Source organism: Loxodonta africana, chromosome X (genome assembly GCF_030014295.1).
Source record: "Loxodonta africana isolate mLoxAfr1 chromosome X, mLoxAfr1.hap2, whole genome shotgun sequence".
Taxonomy (NCBI): Eukaryota; Metazoa; Chordata; class Mammalia; order Proboscidea; family Elephantidae; genus Loxodonta; species Loxodonta africana.
Window position 1 is genome coordinate 124,434,262 of NC_087369.1, and position 23,463 is coordinate 124,457,724.

The 23,463-nt window shown below is 43.1% G+C and overlaps 1 protein-coding gene and 1 long non-coding RNA gene across 2 annotated transcripts in view; one reads left to right on the plus strand and one right to left on the minus strand.

Moving 5' to 3' along the window:
• ZCCHC18 (zinc finger CCHC-type containing 18) overlaps window positions 1–6,323 on the plus strand; it is a 47,090-nt gene extending 40,767 nt beyond the window's left edge. The window contains 1 exon segment of the mRNA XM_010594739.3: window positions 297–6,323. The gene's annotated coding sequence lies outside the window, so the exon portion shown is untranslated.
• On the minus strand, window positions 1,661–17,605 carry LOC135228975 (uncharacterized). Its single transcript, XR_010319829.1, has 2 exons — window positions 17,111–17,605; window positions 1,661–7,198 (listed from the first exon to the last, which is right to left on the minus strand). It is a non-coding gene; the product is annotated as an uncharacterized LOC135228975 (long non-coding RNA).
• Between the last annotated feature and the right edge of the window lie 5,858 nt (window positions 17,606–23,463).

Consider the following 23,463-nt stretch of genomic DNA (forward strand, 5'->3'; position numbering starts at 1 on the left):
CCGAGTGGATCAGAACTGCCGGCCTCTTGGCTAGCAGCCGTAGCACTTAACCACAATGCCACCAGGGTTTCCTTCATATAACCACAGCAAAATAAATTTTTTTAATAATTTTTATTGTGCTTTAAATGAAAGTTTACAAATCAAGTCAGTCTCTCACACAAAAACCCATATACACCTTGCTACACACTCCCAGTTACTCTCCCCTAATGAGACAGCCTGCTCCCTCCCTCCACTCTCTCTTTTTGTGTCCATTTTGCCAGCTTCTAACCCCCTCCACCCTCTTATCTCCCCTCCAGGCACGAGACGCCAACATAGTCTCAAGTGTCCACCTGATCCAAGAAGCTCACTCCTCACCAGCATCCCTCTCCAACCCATTGTCCAGTCCAATCCATGTCTGAAGAGTTGGCTTCAGGAATGGTTCCTATCCCGAGCCAACAGAAGGTCTGGGGGGCATGACCACCGGGGTCCTTCTAGTCTCAGTCAGACCATTAAGCCTGGTCTTTTTAAGAGAATTTGGGGTCTGCATCCCACTGCTCTCCTGCTCCCTCAGGGGTTCTCTGTTGTGTTCCCTGTCAGGGCAGTCATCGGTTGTAGCCGGGCACCATTTAGTTCTTCTGGTCTCAGGCTGATGAAGTCCCTGGTTCATGTGGCCCTTTCAGTCTCTTGGGCTCGTAATCGCCTCATGTCTTGGTGTTCTTCATTCTCCCTTGATCCAGGTGGGTTGAGACCAATTGATGGATCTTAGATGGCCACTCGCTAGCATCCAAAACCCCAGACGCCACTCTTCAAAGTGGGATGCAGAATGTTTGCTTAATAGATTTTATTATGCCAATTGACTTCGATGTCCCCTGAAACCATGGTCCCCAGACCCCTGCCCCTGCTATGCTGGCCTTCAAAGCATTCAGTTTATTCAGGAAACTTCCTTGCTTTTAGTTTAGTCTAGTTGTGCTGACCTCGCCTGTATTGTGTGTTGTCTTTCCCTTCACCTAAAGTAGTTCTTATCTACTATCTAATCAGTGAATGTCCCTCTTGCACCCTCCCCCCTCTTGTAACCAGAAAAGAATGTTTTCTTCTCAGTTTAAACTATTTCTCAAGTTCTTATAATAGTGGTCTTATACAATATTTGTCCTTTTGCAACTAATTTCATTCAGCATAATGCCTTCCAGGTTCCTCCATGTCATGAAATGTTTCATAGATTCCTCATTGTTCTTTATCGATGCGTAGTATTCCATTGTGTGAATATACCGTAATTTATTTATCCATTCGTCCGTTTATGGGTATCTTGGTTGCTTCCATCTTTTTGCTACTGTCAACAGTGCTGCAATAAACATGGGTGTGCATATATCTGTTCATGTAAAGGCTCTTATTTCTCTAGGATATATTCCCAGGAATGGGATTGCTGGATCATATGGTAGTTCTATTTCTAGGTTTTTAAGGAAGTGCCAAATTGATTTCCAAAGTGGTTGTACCATTTTACATTCCCACCAGCAGTGTAGAAGTGTTGCATCTCTCCACAGCCTCTCCAACATTTATTATTTTGTGTTTTTTGGATTAATGCCAGCCTTGTTGGAGTGAGATGAAATCTTGTTGTAGTTTTGATCTGCATTTCTCTAGTGGCTAATGATCGTGAACATTTCCTCATGTATCTGTTAGGTACCCGAATGTCTTCTTTAGTGAAGTGTCTGTTCATATCTTTTGCCCATTTTTTAATTGGGTTATTTGTCTTTTTGTAGTTGAGTTTTCGCAGTATTATGTAGATTTTAGAGATCAGGTGCCGATCAGAAATGTCACAGCTGAAAACTTTTTCCTAGTCTGTAAGTAGTCTTTTTACTCTTTTGGTGAAGTCTTTGGATGAGCATAGGTGTTTGATTTTTAGGAGCTCCCAGTTATCTAATTTTTCTTCTGCATTCTTAATAATGTTTTGTATGCTGTTTATGCCATGTATTAGGGCTCCTAATAACCCTATTTTTTCTTCCATGATATTTATCGTTTTAGATTTTATATTTAGGTCTTTGATCCACTTTGAGTTAGTTTTTGTGCATGGAGTGAGGTATGGGTCTTGTTTCATTTTTTTGCAGATGGATATCCAGGTATGCCAGCACCATTTGTTAAAAAGACTGTCTTTTCCCCATTTAACTGTTTTGGGGCCCTTGTCAAATATCAGCTGCTCATATGTGGATGGATTTATGTCTGGATTCTCAATTCTGTTCCATTCGTCCATGTATCTGTTGTACCAGTACCAGGCTGTTTTGACTACTGTGGCAGTATAATAGGTTCTAAAATCAGGTAAAGTAAGGTCACCCACTTTGTTATTCTTTTTCAGTAATGCCTTATTTATCCGGGGCCTCTTTCCCTTCCATATGAAGTTGGTGATTTGTTTCTCCATCTTATTAAAGAATGTCTTTGGGATTTGGATTGGAATTGCATTAAATGTATAGATCGCTTTTGGTAGAATAGACATTTTAATAATGTTAAGTCTTTCTATCCACGAGCAAGGTATGTTTTTCCACTTACATAAGTCTCTTTTGGTTTCTCGCAGAAGTGTACTGTAGTTTTCTTTGTGTAAGTCTTTTACATCTCTGGTAAGATTTATTCCTAAGTATTTTATCTTCTTGGGGGCTACTGTGAATGGTATTGATTTGGTGATTTCCTCTTCGATGTTCTTTTTGTTGGTGTAGAGGAATTCAACTGATTTTTGTACGTTCATTTTGTATCCCGATACTCTGCTGAACTCTTCTATTAGTTTCAGTAGTTTTCTGGAGGATTCCTTAGGGTTTTCTGTGTATAAGATCATGTCATCTGCAAAGAGAGATACTTTGACTTCTTCCTTGCCAATCTGGATGCCCTTTATTTCTTTATCTAGCCTAATTGCTCTGGCTAGAACCTCCAGCCCAATGTTGAATAAGAGCGGTGATAAAGGGCATCCTTGTCTGGTTCCCAATCTCAACGGGAATGTTTTCAGGCTCTCTCCATTTAGGGTGATGTTGGCTTTTGGCTTTGTATAAATGCCCTTTACTATGTTGAGGAATTTTCCTTCTATTCCTACTTTGCTGAGAGTTTTTATCATGAATGGGTGTTGAACTTTGTCAAATGCCTTTTCTGCATCGATGGATAAAATCATGTGATTCTTGTCTTTTGTTTTATTTATGTGGTGGTTTACATTAATTGTTTTTCTAATGTTGAACCACCCCTGCATACCTGGTATGAATCCCACTTGGTCATGGTGCATTATTTTTTTGATATGTTGTTGAATTCTATTGGCTGGAATTTTGTGGAGGATTTTTGCATCTACGTTTATGAGGGATGTAACTCTATAATTTTCTTTTCTTGTGGTGTCTTTACCTGGTTTTGGTATCAGGGATATGGTGGCTTCATAGAATGAGTTTGGTAATATTCTGTGCTTTTCTGTGCTGGCATTTAGATATTCCGTGTCTTTATTGAGCTTCTTTCTGGAGGTCCTGTCCTTCACCAAAAGTGGTGTGTTGAAGTCTCCTACTATTATTGTGGAGCTATGTACCTCACATTTCAATGCTGATAGACTTTGTTTTATGTATCTTGCAGCACTGTCATTGGGTGCATAAATATTTAATATGGTTATATCTTCTTGGTGTATTGTCCCTTTAATCATTATATAGTGTCCTTCCTTATCCTTTATGATACATTTAACTTTAAAGTCTATTTTGTCAGAAATTAATATTGCCACTCCTGCTCTTTTTTGATTTTTGTTTGCTTGATATATTTTTTTCCATCCTTTGAGTTTTAGTTTGTTTGTGTCTCTAAGTCTAAGGTGTGTCTCCTGTAGGCAGCATATAGACGGATCTTGTTTTTTAATCCATTTTGCCACTCTGTCTCTTTATTGGTGCATTTAGTCCATTTACATTCAGGGTAATTACGGATAGGTATGAATTTAGTGCTATCATTTTGATGTCTTTTTTTTGTGTTTTTGACAGTTTCTTTTTCCCACTTAATTTTATGTGCTGAGTAAAAAATATATATATATATTGTCCTTTCCTCATATTGTTGTTGATTTTGTTTCTGCTGAGTCTTTATTATTTTTCCCTTGTATTTTATTTTGTTGAGTAGGATAGTTTGTCTCCTCTGTGGTTACCTTATTATTTACCCCTATTTTTCTAAATTTAAAACCAACTTTTATTTCTTTGTATTGCTGTTATCTTCCTCTCCATATGGAAGGTGTATGATTACATTTCTTAGTCCCTCTTTATTATTTTAATGTTGTCTTCTTTTATATAATAACAACGCTGTTACCCTGTTTTGAGCTTTTTTTCATTATCTTGCTTTGTTTTTTTGGATTTCCCTGTCTGTGTTGACTTCTGGTTGCTCTGCCCAGTGTTCTAGTCTTGGGTTCATACTTGATATTATTGATTTTCTAACCAAAGAACTCTCTTTAGTATTTCTTGTAGTTTTGGTTTCATTTTTATGAATTCCCTCAACTTGTGTTTATCTGGAAATGTCTTAAGTTCACCTTCATATTTAAGAGACAGTTTTGCTGGATATATGATTCTTGGCAGGCAATTTTTTTCCTTCAATTTTTTAAATATGTCATCTCATTGCCTTCTTGCCTGCATGGTTTCTGCCGAGTAGTCTGAGCTTATTCTTATTGGCTCTCCTTTGTAGGTGACTTTTCGGTTACCCCTCGCTGCTCTTATAATTCTCTCTTTATCTTTGGTTTTGGCAAGTTTGATTATAATATGTCTTGGTGACTTTCTTTTAACATCTACCTTATGTGGAGTTCGATGAGCATCTTGAATAGATATCTTCTCATCTTTCACAATATCAGGGAAGTTTTCTGCCAACAAATCTTGAACAATTCTCTCTGTATTTTCTGTTATCCCTCCCAGTTCTGGTACTCCAATCACTCATAGGTTATTTCTCTTGATAGAGTCCCACATGATTCTTAAGGTTTCTTCATTTTTTTTAATTCTTTTATCTGATTTTTCTTCAAATATATTAGCGCCAAGTGATTTATCTTTGAGTTCAGAAATTCTAGCTTCTACTTGCTCAATTCTGCTCCTCTGACTTTCTATTGAGTTGTCTAATTCTGTAATTTTATTGTTAATCTTCTGAATTTCTGATTGCTGTCTATGGATTGTTCCAGCTTATTAAACTTTTCATTATATTCCTGAATAATCTTTCTAATTTCTTCAGTTGCTTTATCTGTGTGTTCCATGGCTTGTTCTGCATATTGCCTCATTTCTTTCCTCATGTCCTGAAGGGTTCTGTATATTAAACTTTTGTATTCTGCATCTGGTAATTCCAGGAACGCACTTTCATCTAAAAGATCCGTGGATTCTTTGTTTTGAGAGCCTGTTGAGGTGATCATGGTCTGTTTCTTTATGTGACTTGATATTGACTGTTGTCTCCGAGCCATCTCTAAGTTATTGTATTAGTTTATGCTTGCTTACTGTGTTGTAGCTGCTTGCTTCGTTTTGTTTTGGTATACCCCTATGGGTTGCTTGAGTGAGCTAGCTTGATTATTTTCACCTTTGGAGCTCTGTTGTCCTGTCCCCAGCTGGCTAGAGCTGTTACCAGGTATATCAGTCTAGGAGTCCATTCAGTTTTCTTATATGAATTCAGCTCAGGTTTCCAGGTAGCTGATCATGAAGTGTGTGGTACAGGCTCTGTCCTCTGTCCTACAGTCTTAGAGGGGCAGGGGTGATTGGCGTATATACCGGTATCTGATTGCAGCAGGGGGTCATGCTTGGAATAAGGCAGGGGGCTGAGAACCAACCCCCAGGTGTCTCTGAGGAAAACGCGTCCCTCTTCCCTAGAGCATGCAGGTGGGTGGGTTCTGCAGAGGGACCATGGGCACCCAAAGTTTTTGGTTGTAAGGACTGGGAGGTACCAGTTATCTTTGGACCCCTGTCACGGGTGGCTGGGTGACCTGAGTGGAGCTACCAGTCCTTAGGTCCCTGATGTGGATAGGTGAGGACCTGGTTTAATAGGCAAAGCTATGTCAAATGTCAAACACCCACCTCTCCACCACACAGCTGAAATGGTTGGAGTTTGCCAACAAGGGCCTATTCTCCCGAAATAGGCCTACACAGGTCCATGTAGAAGGGAAAGGTGCTCAAGGTCCATGGATGGTTTATGCCTGGACGGGAGCCAGTTCTGTCTTGAGCTCCCCCAGTTATTGGAGCTAGCAAATTATCTTTTCCCCCAAATGCAAATTTTTTCCTTCCCCAAAGCCGGGAGGATGGCTCTAGGTGCTCAACAGGGCCTATCTCGGGCCCAGGGATTCAGCTGCTGAAGCTGGCTTGGGGGTGGGGGGTGGGCATGGTAAAATATACGCAAGTACTTAGCTTTTGCTGAGAGCGCTGTTCTTCTCAGTTTCCAGAGGTGTGAGTAGGCCGTGGGGCTGGCTGCTTCTCCCTGAGGAAACTGTGGCTGAACGCTAGTACCAGCCCGGCACCACTGCCGCTCTGGGAATGGTGCCTCAGGGTGTCCGGTAACTCCTCTTCACTTGTGAATGGTCTCTTCCTCCCCCTGCCCCTCAGTTCTTGTCTAAGCTTGCCTTTGATGCTCAGGGTTCCCAGCTTGTCACAGATAAGCAAAGCTAAATGCTTTGGCAACTAGCCAATTTCCTCTCTACCACATCCTTGCCCTCTTTGCTCCCTTTAAGTTAACCAAACTTGCTACCTCTGATGAGGTTACTATTGCTTCATAATATACCACATCAAAACTCAATGGCATGAAACAATCTTTTTATTTTGCTCTTGGATTCTGTGGTTCAGGAATTGCAACAGAAATTGTTTCTGCTTCATCAGGTGGGAAGACTCAATGGTTGGGCGCGTTAATCATCTAGAGATGTCTTCATTGACAGGTCTGCTGGGTGGTGTCGGCTGTTGGCTGAAACCTCAGCTGGGGCTGCTGATCAGAGGATCTGTAGGTCGCCTCACCTCACAGGCCCGAAATCTCTAACGGCGTGGCAGCCTCGGGGTAATTGGGCTCCTCACCTGGAGGCTCACCACCACCACCAGTTGCCACTGAGGTGATTCCAACTCATGGCGACCCCATGTGTGTCAGAGTAGAACTGTGCTCCGTAGGGTTTTCAATGGCTTGATTTTTCAGAAGTAGATAGTCAGGTCTTTCTTCTGAGGTACTTCTGGGAGGTCTTGAACCTCCAACCTTTTGGTTTAGCAGCTGAGCATGTTAACCAGGACTCTACAAATGAATGTCCCTAAGAAAAGGGCAGAAAAGCTGCATCACCTCTTATGGCCTAGCCTCAGAAGCCACATCATCTTATTTCTCCCTATTTGGTTGGTCAATACAGTCAAAGCCTGCCTGGACAGAGGCAAAGCAGTCAGGACATTTACCCTACTTGTCAATGGAAGGATGGCAAGGTCACACTGTAGAAGAGAGTGCGGGATGAGAGACAATGTTGTGGTCATCTTTGAAAAATATAATCGGTCACATTCTCCCATCTACTTACCTTGCTTAAGTATACTCTGATGTGATTTTTTTTTTTAAAGAAGAAATAATCCCAGGGGACTACTATTTTACCTAAGGCTCCTGAGCTCTGTTAGAGGGGAATCAAATACCTCCATCCACATTCAACCTCAAACCTTTCTTGTTCATCACATCAGACCATTTCTCTACTATTTATGAATGGAAACTCTGGTGGTGTAGTGGTTAAGTGCTACGGCTGCTAGGCAAGAGGCTGGCAGTTGAAATCTGCCAGGCACTCCTTGGAAACTCTATGGGGCAGTTCTACTCTGTCCTATAGAGTTGCTATGAGTCGGAATCGACTCGACAGCAGTGGGTTTGGCTTCTTTCGGCAGCGAGAGAGTTTGATCTTCTACAGGCTGCTGAACCTAGAAATGATCACTCTGAGGGTAAAAGCAGCCCCTGAGCTGGCCTGGTACTATCAGCTATGCCTTGGTGTGGCTAGCAACTGGCCTGTCCTTAACAGCTAGACTTTGGGGTTCTCCTGATGAACATAATCTCACAGGACATCAACATCGGTCAAGGCCACTCTGTGACCATGCTGGATCAAGACAAAAATCAAAACCACTGCAGTAACCCTATCTGAAAAGAGACAAAACATGAACTTTGGTCAAACCACAAAAATTGTCAAACATCCTCCCATTCTGGCTAATTCTGGCTAATATGAGTGACTACCACTTCCTTATGAATTATCCTCATTCTAGTCTATTGTCCTTCTAAATAAGGCTCATTAAGATACCCAATCATAGAATCACCCCACTTCCTGACAAAATCCAAATCCATAGCAAAACTCCAGTTCTTTAAATCCTTCCCCAAATCACCTGACACGAGAACAAATGCTGTAATAAATCTTTTCTAACCCCTTCTACTGAGATGCCCCCGGGGCTTCCCATGGTGTGCATTCTCCCTTGGTGCAATGCGTAAAAAACCCAACTTGTTCAACCACAGGTGGGTTCCTGGTGTTCTTTGGCTAGAGGGCATTGATGGCTCCTCTAAAGATCTTAACATCAGAGAACACATTTCTTGCCAAGGTCATTTCTGATCCCCTGAACCTCAGCTTTCAGTCAGACTTTGGATTTAGAAGACAATTATATTAATTCCTTAGAGTTCGAGAAGCTATTAAATGGCCCTATAGTTAAAATATGTATCAAATTAGGTAAATCCTCCAGGTTTCCTCCAAATCCCCTAATCAAGTGCAGAAAGATTATCCCTACAGCAGCGGCAAGAACTCTCCTGCCGGCAACAGTCACAGGACCTAAGGGCAACATGGCTTCAGGCATAATGGTGCCTAAGCCTCTGCTGTGGGAAAACAATAGGGATACACAGGATAACTGGCTCTTCAGTAGCAAATACTGGATTCCAGAACATTTCTGCCTCCTCCTCCTCTTGCCAAGGAGTTCTTCATTTTTCTTCTAATCTTATTGTGCAAAGATAAAATGTAACATTAATTATGACAATTACCCTTTTTTTCCTGCCCTTTTACACTTCTCAAGGAGCCCTGGAGGTTCAGTGGTTAAGCGGTAGGCTGCTAACCAAAAGGTCAGCAGTTTGAACCCACTAGCCACTCCGAGGGAGAAAGATGTGGCAGTCTGCTTCTGTGAAGATTGCAGCCTTGAAAACCCTTCCTAGTCAAGTGTACTTTTACTACTAACCCTCTGCTTGCTAATATACCTCTGCTCACTTGGCACTATTTGTCTCAGTGTTTGAATTCTTTCCTACACCGAAGACAAGAACCGAGGCCATTCTCCGGTAACATATTCTGGTGCCGTGACTTGGATCACAAGCTTCCTACCCTTTCGTCCGGGAAGTGGTGAGTCCGCCTCAGAGCACAGGCTCTCTTTCTTTCCAGCCCAGCACCAAGGTATCCCTACCTCTGTGTGTGTGTGTTTTGTTTCTTCTTGAGAGAGAGGTCTGAGAAGTCTAGAAAGATTTGCCTGTACTTGGTCTGACTATTAACAAGAATACGGTAATAGTGAGTGTCTAATTCTTTAAGACTCTGAAGAAAAGAGACACTTCCTCGCTCCGCTTCGAGGAGGAAACCCGAGACATGCAGAGGCCTCACAGGGACTTCCAACTTCACTTAATTAACAATCAGGTTCGTCCGGGGAGCACGCATAAGGATTGGTCATCCAGTGCTCTGAGTGCCCTGTCTTAGACAACCAGAAGAGAACCTGAAACACGTTAGAGAAGCGCTGGCTGACTAGAGGGGTCACAGCCTCTAGGAGTCCCGCTCACAAAGTAGCACATTTTTGACCCAGAACACCTGTCCCCTGCTAACCTCAGCAATAGTCATGCCAAGTCGGCGAGTCTCTTTAAGGGACCAGTCATCCACCTACCTTTTGCACCTCTCAGCCCCACCCAACTTCTGGCTAACCTACTTACATCTATATCCTCCGTGTGTGCTTTGCAAAAGGGATCAGTGCTGTATTTGTGATAGGCTAAGGGATAATTTTTCCAGTGAAGAACCTCTGTCCCTTTCCTGTTTATACCGCCATTGTGAAGCTAAACACAGGCGGCCTTTCCTTGATCAGCTCCTCCTGCTTTCATGTTATAAAAGAATGAATAGGGACACTCTGGTCTGCCTCATTGAATCAAGAATCTTAAGGTTATTCATTAGACTAACTAAAGCTATATCTGTTACCCCCCTCACAAAGAATTTGAATGTCCGAGAGTATACAAAGAAGTGGGCTACAGGAGTCTACTTTATGACAGCCCTCCGTGCCCTGATTCCCTCTTTCAGCGTGCAAGAACAATTCATAAAGTATACAGAGAGGGGCAGACATGAGGAATGGGTTTGCTGGCTCTGCAGAGAAAAGGAAGGGAGGGACCCAGAAAATAATAAGATTACCCCTTCTTGGGTATGGACAGAAGAGGGGTTCCCACAAATGCTAAATCATCTCCTCCGCCCAATTCCAAGGGACCCCCAAGATTATGCAGTGTGTCAGGGGGCGAGACAATCAAGGTATCAGCTTCAATGGATAGTAAAGTTTGCCAATAAAATGAAGGCTTCCCAGACAGCGGCACAAAGGACCCCCACCCTAAAATGGCTAGCAGGGTATGCGATAATTATTTTCTTGGCAGAACAAGGACATCAACAAATACATAGGTTCATGTCCCGCCAAGACGGCAGACATAGGCAAGAACAAGGGCCCCTGAGACAGAGGCAGTAGAAGTTTCTAGGCAAGAAACTTCAGGTGCGGGCTACACAGTAAGACTAGTTACTTCTGGAAGCCCAACACAGTAGGAAGTTTCTAAGCAAGAAACTTCAGGGCAGGCTACACAGTAAAAAAAAAAAAACACAGTAAGACAAGTTAATTCTGGAAGCCCAAATGTAAGCAAAGACCCCTAGGACGGAGGCAGTAGGAAGTTTCTAGGCAAGAAACTTCAGGTGCAGGCTACACAGTAAGACTAGTTAATTCTGGAAGCCCAGGCGTGAGAAGGGACGCCTTCTCTGGGCAGTGATTTAACACAGGGGGCACAGGAGATGTCCTACCCCCATGACTCACTCTGTTTCTTTCCAGATGGGAAACCAAAACTCAGTACCACCAGCCTTGCCTCTGGGATGTATCCTCAAAAATCGGGACAGGTTTGACCCTCAAACCCTGAAGAGAAGGAGATTAGTCTTCTTTTGTAACACTACGTGGCCTCAAAACAAACTGGGAAATAGATTTGGCCACAACAGGGAAGTTTGAATTATCATACGATCCTTCAGCTAGATCTGTTTTGCCGGACACAAGGCAAATGGACAGTGGTCCCTGATGTCCAGGTTTTTATGGCCTTAAGGGAAAATCCAGAATTGTGTAAAAAGTGTAAGATAGACCCTGCAGTTCTCGCCATCGTTACAAACCAAACAATAGACACCTTAGACCCAAACCCTACCAACCCTGCAACCCCATCCTTAAATACTAAAGAAATGTCTGTTCCTTCTACTCCTCCCTACTCCAATTCCTCGCCCACAGCACCTTCACCACCTTACCTGTGCCCCCTTCAAGAAGTGGCTGGCCCTAATAGATGAGTCAGGGTGCAGGTTCCTCTTTCAATACAAGACTTAAGAAAACTAAAAACAGAGCTAAGAAGTTTCTCTGACGACCCTAACAACTATATAGAAAAATTTAAGAACTTAACACCTTTGATTTGGGTTGGAAAGACATAAGATAATCTGCAACCACTCAATCACCCAGGGAGAAAGATTAAATCTCACCGAGACAGCCAGACAATTTGCAGATGGGCTATATATACAAAACCAACAGGCCTACCCCAAGGGTGCCGCTGCAGTCCCAGGCATAGACCCGTGATGGGATTATAATACCCAAGGAGGGAGACAGGCGAGAGACCACATGTTAGTGTGCCTGGTTGAGATAATAAAAGCCTACAAAATAAAACCTACCAATTTCAATAAACTGGCTACTGTAGACCAAGGGCCCCAAGAAAACACCATTCTTTGGCCCTTTAATGTCTTTGACTCTTCTTTTACTATTTGGGCCCTGCCTCTTTAAAATACTAACTTGTTTTGTATCCTCCAGGTTACAAAAGTTTCAATTACAAATGGCTGTAATTCAGACTTCATCAAATAATACAAGTCCTGAAAGCCCTTTGGATCGAGCTGCCCAGCGCTTCCATCCTCGGCTCCCGGAGTCAAGCAAATCCCCCATTAGGGAACAAGTGCCTCTCCTAGGGCCAGCTCTACGCCCCAGTGACAGCAAGAAGTAGCTACAGAAGACAGACCACCCCCCTTCAACAACCCCAAAGATTTAGGAGAATGGCACTTGAGGGGGGAAAGATGTAAGGGCGGGGGAGAGCTTGCACTTGGGAAGAGGAAGTGGCAGGGGGTGGTGACATTCCTCAATGAGATGGTCCCTACATAGTTAAACCTTAAACTAAAGAAACAGTCTCCATAGACAGTCCTGTCCTGGCCTTTCAATGTTAACAGAGACAGATTAAGAGACAAGAAGGGTATAAAACCCTAAGAAAAGGACTATGGGGCTCTCAGATTCTCTCTTTACCTGAGTAGTCCGCTTGACACCTCCTAGTCAAGTGTACTTTTACTACTAATCCTGTGATTGCTAATAAACCTCTGCTCGTTTGGCACTATCTGTCTCAGTGTTTGATTTCTTTCCTACACCAAAGACAAAAACAGAGGCCATTCTCTAGTAACAGAACCACCAAACTTTTGGTTAGCAGTTGAGCTTTTTAACAACTGCACCTCCAGGGCTCCTTCCACTTCAGCTTAGAGATACACTAATTTAAAGTTTTTCAGGGAGCCAGCTGTAACTAGCGAGAAATTGGGTTGAAAACAATCCCACCTGAACTTGAACTTTGGTGTAATCCTGTTATTTGTTGCTCTGACACACACGTCCACAATTCTCTTTAGTATCTGTTCACTCTCCGGGTCCCTGAGATACTGAGTGTTCATGCAACAAAATTAAATCATTCCTATTTAGGAAATCATGCTGCATAGTCAAACCAACGTAGGTTTGTTATATTTCTTTTTCTCTCCCCACATTTTATAGAAAGTTGTGCCACCTGTAAGACCAGGTGTGGATTAGGTAGAGATGAGAAGTAGCATGGAGGGTGCTGTAGGGTAAAAACATCACAAATTTTAGTAAAGCAAAAAAAAGTTTTATTTGGCACATATTCAAAAAGGCAAAAGTGGGAAGCGGACAAGCATGCCGCCAGAGCTATGTCTGCCCGAGTCCAAGGAAATATTACAGAACAGACAAAAGTGGGAAAACGGACAAGCACGCTGCCACAACCCCATGTGCCCGAGTCCGAGGAATCCGTACAGAATCATCCGTATATATTAACATTACAAATGGGCAAAACCACTGAAAGCTTCACCTTTTCACAGATTGGCTAGAACTGTGATCCTGCATTTTGAAGTATTTCTTAACAATCATTGGTACAGGTTTCAGTAATGTCAGGAGGGTCTTCACTGGTCTAACAAATCTATTCACTAAATGCTAATGGAAAAAGATAAGAGTGGAAAGTCTTTTGTGTTCTGTTTGATTGGCTTATATGAAACGTTCCCTAAAAGATATTTTCCAAGATTATCCTAGCTATTGTCTTTATGGAAACCCTGGTGGCCGTAGTGGCTAAGAGCTATGGCTGCTAACCAAAAAGTTGGCAATGTTCAGATCCACCAGGCTCTCCTTGGGAACCCTATGGGGCAGTTCTATTCTGTCCTCTACGGTTGCTATGAGTCAGAATGGACTCAATGGCAGCAGGTTTGGTTTTTGGTTTGGTATTGTCTTTATACCTCAGGGCCCAGTTGATGTGTCCCTGTGAGCACAGCTCCAGCTGGGTCATATGCTCTATGCTCAAGGACAGGGAATAATGATTTCAATATTATTTCCTAAATCAAGGTGGCGGGATCAGTGCACAAGTGCAAGTGAGAGGCTCACCAACCATGTGCAAAAGTTAATTTTCAAGAGTCATGTGTGTGAGTATCCTACTGACTCTCTCAGAATGTAGGCATGATTAGATTCTTAATATTTCTGAAACATTCACGGCACTGGCCATTCTAGCATTTGCTGGCCCCTGCAGAGACTCACAACAGTCCCAGGCCAGTTTGGATTTTTTTTTGTTGTTTGCAGTGTCTGTGTGTTTGGTTTTGGGGTTTCATTTGTTTTGTTTGTAACTGGCCTGGGGGAGAGATTTGGGATCCAGCATTGACATTTCTGAAAATGTGTCCTGGTCTTTTTCAAGTTCCTGGAAGGGGCTGAGGGCACCTTAAACCATGGACTGCTACCCTCCAGGAGACTGTTTAGGGCCAATTCTTAAAGGAAGGCTTCAAGATAAGCACTGACACAGTAGGATTTTTGATTCTCTGTGTTCTAGAGTGAATAAACTGATTATTCCTATGAGGAGGGAGGAGGTTTCAATCACACCTTCTCAATTCTGGCTCCTTATACTAATTTTTCTGGATCAGATTGTCACAACTGCTTATTTATTTTTTTAAACTTCAAATATAATTTTATTACTAGAAATTAGGAGCACTCCCATCTTTTTTCTGGTGAGAACACAATAAAAAAAAAGTGGGGATATGAGCTACTTGGATATAACTCAGCAAAGAACTGGAATAGAAAATAGCCAGTTTGTGTTTTTTTAAAAAATTTATGGTACAAGGCACTCCAACACCTACTGTTCAAGAAAAAGCTGATGCAAACCTTGCTTTGTTTAGTTCAGGAAGATTCACCTTTGCATAACCATCTAAAACGTACAAGCAACAAAAACAAAGCCATTTTATTTCATATCTATCAGTTGCTGTAAAGTTAATTCTGACTCATGGGACCCCATGTGTGTCAGAGTAGAACTGCGCTCTATAGGGTTTCCAATGGTTGATTTTTTTGGAAGTAGATTGCCAGGCCTTTCTCCCAGGTGCTTCTAGGTGGACTCGAACCTTCAACCTTTCAGTTAGCAGCTAAGCACATTAGCCTGAGCACAATAACCGTTTGCACCACCCAAGGACTCCATTCCATATCTAAAAAGAAAACCAAACCCATTGCCATTGAGTTGATTCTGACTCATAGCACACCCTATAGGACAGAGTAGAACTGCCCCCATAGAGTTTCAAAGGAGCAGCTGGTGGATTCGAACTGCCAACCTTTTGGTTAGTAGCTGAACGTTTAACCACTGTGCCACCAGGGCTCCTTTCCATATCTATGGAGGCTTAATTCAGACGCCCTTGACCTTTAGAAGTGTGTGCCTAGCCTTCCCTATAGATGTCCTTTCAGGTTTGCTATTGTTAGTTGTGTTTAGACTAGTAGTTTTCCAGGACCAGAGGCATCAGAGTCTCCTGGTAACTTGTTAGAAATGTAAATTCCAGGGCCCACCCTAGACCAACTGAATCAGCAACTCTGTGGGTGACCCAGCAAAATGACACTACAGTTTAAGAACCACTGATTCAGATTGTCTACCACACCTGGTGGCGCAGTGGTTAAGTGCTATGGCTGCTAACCAAAAGGTCAGAAGTTTGAATCTGCCAGGCGCTCCTTGGAAACCCTACGGGACAGTTCTGCTCTGTCCTATAGGGTCTCTGTGAGTTGGAATCGATGGCAGTGGGTTTTGGTTTGGTTTTGGTTTACCACACTGTTGTTTCTCTGGTAAACTAGTGACCATAGCAGCATGTTTGATGATCCAGAAGCTTTAAAAAAAGTTTGCTTAGGATTTCTGGTGGGTGCACAATTCCCTCCTGTGAACTGAGTTTACTGGAAAACCAAAGTCCTGGCACAGAAATGGTTCAAATGCTTAGGCCAGAGAGCCTGCGAGTCTGGCACTATAGTCCTACCCAGAGCTTGATGGTCTATTTGCCAGGAGAGGCCTTGCGCTCGGGTGAAACTGTCCCACCGAGATCCTGGAAGTGCCAGTGTGATAGGCAAAAGCTCTCACCAGAAATAAACTAGTTTAGGCCTTAAGTACTACTCAGTTCTCCAGGCAGCTGCACCTGTGCTAAACGGGAATGTGCATGGAAAAACATTGCACATAGTCTTGTCCTTATTTTATATTGAAAATATATGTAAAATCACAACAAAGAATTATCCCAATGGCAGGGTAGAGGGGGTTAGAAGCTGGCAAAGCGGTCATGAAAGGAGAGACTGGAAGGAGGGAGCAGGCTGACTCATTAGGGGGAGAGTAAATGGGAGTATGTAGTAAGGTGCATATAAGCTTATATGTGACAGACTGACTTGATTTGTAAACTTTCACTTAAAGCACAATAAAAATTATTGAAAAAAAAGAATCATCCCATACCCCACCCCCAAGTGAGTTTGATGGCACCCTAGTACATCTTCTATCTCCTTATATTGTAATCGCCCATCTCCAAATGCAGATAGCAGTTGCCATTGAGTCAACTCTGACTCAAGCGACCCCAAGTGTGTCAGAGTAGAACTGTGCTCCACAGGGGGGCTTCAATGGCTAATTTTTCAGAAGTAGATCGCCAGGCCCATTTTCTAAGGCTCCTCTGGGTGGGCTCAAACCTCCAACCTTTTGGTTAGCAGCCAAGGTGTTAACACGTTTGCACCACCCAGGGACTCCGGGTAGCAAGTGCCAGGCTGAAAATGTCTAGAATGAAGGCTGACTAATTCCTCTCCTCATCTAGAGCCTCTATGCAGTATCGACGAAGAGCAAGTACTTGCTCATTTGTTAAAGAAAATCAACCAACTCATTAAAAGCAAAATCTGAAACCAGGGGCCCAGGTCGCTACAAGAAAATCATCCCTTGTAGGAACAACTCAGATGTGCTGGTGTCTGGCTGATGACACGTTTTCGTCCTGCTGATTTTACTTTCATCTGTCGCCGCCTCTCCCTTAGCCTCAGCCTGTTCCCAACACCAAATAACTAGAAGATTCACACATCTCAACGTCAACATACACACACACAACAAAGTTGCGTATCCCCTTAATCCTAGACGACGTCATCAATTCTCGCCACCAGGTCCATCAGTCTCTCCGTTCCCCCCGTCCTCTCACTTCCGTTCCCCTACCCCTGCAAGGCAGGGGGCAGGACATGCCTACGTGCAGTTCCTTCGCTCTCAGCCCGTAAGACCTGCTACACACCTCCGCCTCCTCCGCTCTCCCGGCGGAGGCCGACGGCTTCCGAGAGCAGCGGCCGTGGTGGGGGCCCGACCCTCCCCCGCCCATCTCGCTTACCAAAGGGCGGCCATTATAGAGACGAACACTGCACATTTCCCAGGTGCCCACGGAGTGACGTACAACGGAGCTCCCACAGTCCCCTTCGCCTCTGCTCTCTCCCCCCCCGCCACAACTCCCGTATTAACCCTTTCGCGTTCGTTGACCATCGCCGCCCTCTTGCACACTGACTGCTTGGTTGGGAGCTCCAGGTAGTTATTTCCCCAAATGCACGTAGTCATGAAACCCTGGTGGCATAGTGGTTAGGAGCTACAGCTGCTAACCAAAAGGTCGGCAGTTCGAATTCACCAGGCGCTCCATGAAACCCAGTGGGGCAGCTCTACTCTGTCCTTACAGGGTCGTTATGAGTCAGAACTGACTCAAACGCAACGGGTTGGTTGGTTGGTTTTAACGGGCACGTAGTCAAACAGGTGTCTGGCTTTCATCACCCTTGGAAACTACAAGTTTTCCCCGCCCCCCATCTCATGTTAGTGTGACCCTAATACTTTGCAACATGTTTTCTCCTACTCAAAATGGGCGATTGAAACCTTGATATAACTAATGCCATAATGATACTCTAAGTCATCTATTAGCATTTTTTATTGCACCAGTTGCACTGGTCTCTTCCAAAGGGGTGCAGAGCCCTCTTGGCTCCTGTGGCCTTGGTCTCTCTCCTCTTCTTTGTTCTGAGAAATGGCCTTCAGCCTGCAAGATGGCAGCCAGGAAGGCTGCCTGGGGCTTTTGATCTGCATCTTTCTTTCTTGCTCCTTGTCTAAGTCAGAGTGGACTTGGCAGGCCAGTTCCACTAGCCAAGAGATTCTTATGTAAGTTTTTTTCAGCCTGTTACAAACATACAGAGTGCAGATGTCTGACATGCATATCTTTAGTTTAATCGTTTCTTGTAGTTGTTTTGTGATGTATATGACCATCTGTGGGCCATGTGCTTAAAAACATTAGGTAATCCTGGCCAAAATTATATATAAGCTGGTGTAAAAATTGCTCTTTGGGACTCCATAGAGAGCAGCCTGTGTTGCTGCCGGGTCCCCAGTGATATATATATATATACATCTCTTGAATAAACTTTCGCACTCTTTCTAACTTGGAGTACATTTCAATGGCTCGACTGCTCCAGGGCACGGACCCCAGGTGGCTAATATTAGCCTCAGTTTCCTGAATATTTTTAGAGAAATAGGAGATCACCCTCAGGTCTGAAAGATAGCACTTTATGCTCAAGTAGGCTTTCAGCATAAGGGCAAAAGATTTAGTGGACTAACAACTGCAACAACAAAAGAAAGATATCAGTTTAAGTTATTGCCCAGAATTGTCATTTCTCTGGTAAAAGACAAGACCAAACCTGTCCTCTTCAATCCAAAACCCATTGTCGTCGAGTCAGTTCAGGCTCATAGCAACCCTATAGTCATAGTCGTATATTGAACATTTTCTCAATTTGATTGTAAGTTGACTTGCAAGCTTATCAGTCACTTAAAATAGGAGCTAACTTATTTAGGTAAACAGTCCATGATGATGCTGGACCAACCCAAACTCTCAGTTTGCAGTTTCTGACCTGTTCACCTTGAACCTGTGTCCATTCTCTACTCTGCATTCCCCATCTCCTTTTGGTTCTAGTCTCACTCTTTATCTGCATACTGCAATGGTAAAGAGCACAGACTTTGAAAACCTGAACTTTCTGGGTTTGAATCCCCACTTGCCACAATTGGGTATATTTGTCAAAAACCTAAATTGCTTAGAGAAACACCAAAAATTAGTGTAAAGGAATATATTGTGAGTAGATATGAATCAGAGAAGGCTGTCCTAAGAGGGGACAGTGAAAACAGGTCTTATAGGTCATTGTTACATTGATTTCTCAAAAAGATAGCATCAAAGTGCAGGGCAGGTTATAGAAACAGTCACCAAGGACATGCCATGCATCCTAAAACAGCCTCTAGTCAGACCCTGACGTTCCTGATTCTCAAAGCTGGCTGCACATAATTTTCCAAAAGAACTCAATGCCTAAGGCAAAACGCTCTCTGCTAAGCTGCTTACAAAGCTATTGGTTTGACCTGAAGGTAACTCCAGGGAACCAGTTCCTTCAAGGTCCAAAAAAGACACCTAACGGTGGATAGACTATGTGGGTCACCCCAATTCCATGAACCTAGAAATCTGGATTCCAGGAGAATCAAAACGATTTTGTCACTTTAAAGAATAGTGTCTTAGTTATCTAGTACTGCTATAACAGAAATACCACAAGTGAATGGGTTTAACAAAAAGAAACTTACTCTCTCACAATCTAGGAGGCTAGAACTCCAAATTCATTGTGCCAGCTCCAGGGGAAGGTTTCCTCTCTGTTGGCTCTGGAGGAAGGTCCTTGTCATCAATCTTCCCCAGTCTAAGAGCTCTCTGTGCAGGAGTCTCCGGTCCGAAGGTCATGCTCTGCTCTCAGCGCTGCTTTCTTGCTGGTATGAGGTCCCCTACAAGTGGTGACAGGGAGTGGGTCTTCCCTGTGCTACATTTCCTGTGCCCCACCTTGGGCTGGGGATTCGGCGCTGGGCTCTTCCCTGTTCACTCGCCCTTACTGAGGGAATCATGGTTAGTTTCTTTTCCTCCACTGACTAAAAAAAAAAAAAGATTAAATTCAGCGGGTCACCACGTATGATCTGAGGTATCGGCCTTGATCAGGACTTGGGCCCCCATGTCTCTCTGCTCGGGTCTCTCTTTTACATCTCAAAAGAGATTGGCTCAAGACACAATCCAATCTTGTAGATTGAGTCCTGCCTCATTAACATAACTGCTGCTAATCGTATCTCATCAACATCATAAAGACAGGATTTAACCACACAAAAGACAGGATTTACAACACAGGAAAATCACATCAGATGACAAAATGGTGGAGGATCACACAGTACTGGGAATCATGGCCTAGCCAAATTGATACACGTATTTTTGGGGGACACGATTCAATCCATGACAAACAGAAATCTATTTTCTCACAGTTTAGGAAGCTAGAAGTCCAAATTCAACATGAGGATCTAGGAGGAGGTACTGCCTTGTCTATTTCAGCCTCTAGTAGCCAGAGATCCTGGGCTTGCAGATTCGTCTGCCTCCTTTGTCTTCAGACAGCATCAGTCTCCTTCCTTCTGCATGTGATTTCTCCTGTGTCTAATCTGCTCTTTTTAAAACTCAGTAGTGGTTAGGTTTAGGAAACACCCTACACTGATAACATAACAAAGAAAACCCTATTCCCAAGTGGAATTACATCCACAGGGAAAAAAAAATTTTTTTTTATTCATTGTTATTAGGTGTCATCAAGTCAGTTCTGACTCATAGTGACCCTATGTACCACAGAACGAAACACAGCCCGGTCCTGCACCATCCTCACAATCGTTGTTATGCCTGAGCCCACTGTTGCAGCCACTGTGTCAATCCATCTCATTGAGGGTCTTCCTCTCTTTTGCTGGCCCTCTACTGTACCAAGCATGATGTCCTCCAGGGACTGGTCCCTCCTAACATGTCCAAAGTACATAAGATGAAGTCTCATCATCGTTGCTTCTAACGAACGAGTATTCCAGCACAGTATGCACAGGTATAGGGGTTAGGATTCCAGCACATATTTGGGGGGAGACACAAATCAATTCGTAACACTGGACAAAGTATTTGAGCACTCTATTCCTTGTCCTTCTCATGTATAGAATGGATATAAAAAGAGTACCTACCTCTAGGGTTGCAGTTAGCATTTTAAAAGTTCATATGTGAGAAGCACCAAAAACATTGCCTGGCACAGAATTAAGCAGTATATTGAAATAGAAATTATAATTATTGGCTTGAATGTTAATTCCTTCTCATGTAAAACCTCTGGCTAGTAAGTAGTAAATAATAATAATGGCTAACATTTGCATATCTATTTACCAGACACTTTGCTAAGTGTTTTAAACCCATTTTTTGTTTGCTTGTTTAATCCTCACAATAACTCTTTGGTGATAGTTACAAGTATTGTCCTCCTGTCATGGGCTGAAGTGTGTCCCTCCCAAATATCCGTCAACTTGTCTAGGCCGTGATTCCCAGTATTCTGTGATTGTCCATTTTGTCTTCTGAGGATTTTTCCTATGTGTTGCAAATCTTACGTCTATGATGTTAATGAGGTGGGATCAGTGGCAGTTATGTTGATGAGGCAGGACTCAATCTACAAGATTAGGTTGTGTCTTAAGCCAATCTCTTTTGAGATATAAAAGAGAGAAGCGAGCAGAGAGACATGGGGACCTCATACCACCAAGAAACAAGAGCCAGGAGAAGCTCCTTGACTGGGGAAGACTGATGACAAGGACCTCCCCCCAGAGTCAACAAAGAAAGAAAGCCTTCCCCTGGAGCTGGCACCCTGAATTTGCACTTCTAGCCTCCTAGACTGTGAGAGAATAAATTCCTCTTTGTTAAAGCCATCCACTTGTGGTATTTCTGTTATAGCAGCACTAGATGACTAAGATACCTTCCTCCCTTCTTTTTTTATTTTATTTTTTAAAGGAGCTAAGAAAGCTCAGGTCAGTCAGATAAGAGATTAACTCAATAACTTCCTGATGGTCACAGAGCTAGTAAGAAATGGAACCAAGATTTCAACTTAGATCTGTCTTGTTGCCTTTCAAATATCACTGAGGAAAAAGGCCCTAAATTCTTTTCAAGTGTTCTTTTTTTTCTAAGAGTTGCTCCAATATCCATGCAGGTCAAGAAGGTTGGGTTCTCCTCAGAGGCAGAAGGGCAGCAGGTAATAAAGCAAGGATCTCTCCCCTGAAGGCTGGCAGCAAGGGGGATGACTAAAATATCAATGGTCATAATCAGCTCACTTACTGCCCCCACTGTGCCACATAGACCCCATTACTGCCTGTACTGCCCGAGGCCACAGGGAATAAAGATGCAGGATCGTTACCTCACCCCTCCAGTCTGTAAAGCTTGGATATTATAAAAGATTTTGTGCCTATTTGAGGACGGTACTGTCAAAAGAAAAAAAATCTGATCAATAAGTCAATTAGAGTTAAAAGGTTTTACTGGGCAGAAAAAAAATTTTGTGAACAGGGAGCACTCCTCCAAAGAGATGAGCTCGTCACATTCCAATTTTAATTAGCTTATATACAGTATAAACTGTTAGGAGGTTTCCCAGAAGGGAAATTTACAATACAGTGAAAGCTGTGAGAGCCGGAACTGGAGGGAACCACCTTGTTTTTCCAGGTCTTGCAAGTTTTTGGCCTTTGACAGGGTATGGTCTTACCACTTTTCTATCGCCCATTTTAATGGAAAATATTCACGTTTTCCTCCTCTAACAGGTTTCTGCCTTACACAGGTTCTGGTTTTCGCAGATTTTAGTGTAATTAGTTGTCAGTCACTTAATAGGCAGGAAGTGGCTTGGATTGACTTATTAAGTCTTCGCGTCCGTATTCTATAGACTAGCTATGGCTTATCTAATTATTTAAAGATTTCCCAGAACTGTCTTTATTACAAGTTTTTAGTTTCTATGAAGGGTTAAGAGTTAAGTTTAAACAGGGGAGGGGGCATTTTCTTTAACTGTACCAAAAAACACTTTAATAGTACTATTCTGACTTCAGCCAAAGTGGTAATATTTATGACTTCCATATTAGCAGTCCCTGGAACCAGGTATTACTACCTCAGCCCAAGGGCACAGGGGAATTCCCTCTTTCCAAGATGAAAACAAAAAAGGAATTCCCTTCCTTCCCTCAGAGCCTATAGTACCCAGGATCTTGCTCCACACCCAGTACTTCTCACTTTATCCTCAGCCAGTCAACAATGGTGTTTTCAGAGGAAGGACTGGTGATGATGAAGGAACAGGGGAGGGAGGAGGAGGAAAATCCTCCTGTTTGCTGCAGTAAATCTAGGACTGCCTTGTCCTCACCCCAGTACCGCTTTTGTAGTTCCCTGATGCTCTCCTTCACTCCCACTTGGTACTTTAGAACTTGGGCTTCAGTTGCAGATGAATCAATTTCTTGCCTTTTTTTTTTCTCCATTATCCAACAATAACACCGGTATCTGAGTTTGATCTACTTAACGTGGCGAAATTTAAAAATAAAAAGGAGCAGGATAGCATGGGAAAGCTTTTTACTGAATTATCTCCATCTTTTCTAGCTGTCAACCTGTTAGAAAATGTTTAGCGCAGGGGTAAAGTTACAAAAAGTCCAGTTACAGATGCCAGGAAAGATAGAAATTCTGGAACAAAACAAAAAGTGTTGGCAGGGGAACGACAAACAAAAAGGGTGTCTCTAGAGCCAGTAGAAGTAAAGAAAGAGAAAGATTGAGAAGTGGGTCTCAGACACAAACTATTGACCCTGGCTCTTACAGCTCCTTTCACCCCAAACCCCATATCGCCATGCCAGAGACTT